The sequence below is a fragment of the Papio anubis genome, unplaced genomic scaffold (assembly GCF_008728515.1).
Source record: "Papio anubis isolate 15944 unplaced genomic scaffold, Panubis1.0 scaffold7240, whole genome shotgun sequence".
NCBI classification, from domain to species: domain Eukaryota; kingdom Metazoa; phylum Chordata; class Mammalia; order Primates; family Cercopithecidae; genus Papio; species Papio anubis.
The window spans coordinates 1-1,162 of NW_022167460.1; the positions used below are offsets into that span (position 1 = coordinate 1).

Sequence of the window (1,162 nt, forward strand, 5' to 3'; positions counted from 1 at the left end):
AGCAGAGTGGAGGTGGAAAGACTCCTGCAAAAGATTGCCCTTTTCCACACTTACCTGTTGACATATAAACTTGGTGATGGGCGCGGAGACAAGCCATGGGAGGCCACAACAAACAGTTCGGAGTTTAAAGTCATTAAAAGCTTTTCGTCGTTTCGTGTGTAACAGCCCCAGTGACTGCAAAACAGGTTCTGATCACACCATTGCTTTCGTGTAAGCCACCACCAACACATCTGACTGGGTTATTTGCTCTGTGAGGCTCAGAGACAGGACGGTGCATGTCCAGGGTTTCCCTTGGACTCCTCCCCAGGTTGGTGAGCTGTGAGGTCTCTTTTCCTTCCCCTGACCTGCCCCCAGTGACCGGAAAAATGGTTCTGAGCACACCATTGCCTCCGTGTAAGCCACCAACAGGACTGACTGGGTTATTTGCTGCATGAGGCTCAGAAACAGGATAGAGCACGCCCAAGGCTTCCCTTGGATTCCTTGCCAGATTGGTGAGCTGTGAGGCCTTTTTCCTTCCCTTGAGGCGCCTGGTTGCCGGGAGCAAAAAGCGATAGCCTGAAGGAATGACTTTGCCGTGACTCGGATTCGAACCGAGGTTGCTGCGGCCACAACGCAGAGTACTAACCACTATACGATCACGGCGAGCCACAGGCCAAGCGGCAACCTTTGAGTTTGCTCTAGTAATTTTGACGTCAATAGATTTCGATTATCAAGCGGATTTGTTCCCAGACAGCCACGGGGGGCTCCCGCTTTTCTTTCTTTTATGCCGGCTCTGCTTTTCCCTTCCTTCCTCCCAATCCTCATACGTGATGAGAACAATTCTCATCTCCTCCACTCCAGCCTGGGCCTCCCTGCACCAGACTCTCTAGGGGTGTCTCTCTGTCCTCGTCCGCACCTCCTCTACTTCTTTCCCGCCTCTCCGTATTTCTACTTTTCACCCTTTCTCTCTCTCGCCCTACCGACCCAAGCCGAGGTGAGCGAGAGGAGCGCAAGCAGCGCAAAGACTCGGGTGAAGGCGGTGCCAAGAACGGGAAGAGCCATCACTAGAGCCCACAGGGCGTTCTGCTTGCTTTCCTTGGGACCCACGCTGCTCAGGCCCAGGGAGTCGCGGACCCAGACGTTTCCTGGGATGCTAGGTCTGACGCCTGCGAGAGGCAGGACG

The 1,162-nt window shown here is 54.2% G+C and overlaps 1 non-coding gene across 1 annotated transcript; it reads right to left on the reverse strand.

Moving 5' to 3' along the window:
- Window positions 1-570: 570 nt before the first annotated feature.
- On the reverse strand, window positions 571-642 carry TRNAH-GUG. The gene has a single exon. It is a non-coding gene; the product is annotated as a tRNA-His (tRNA).
- Between the last annotated feature and the right edge of the window lie 520 nt (window positions 643-1,162).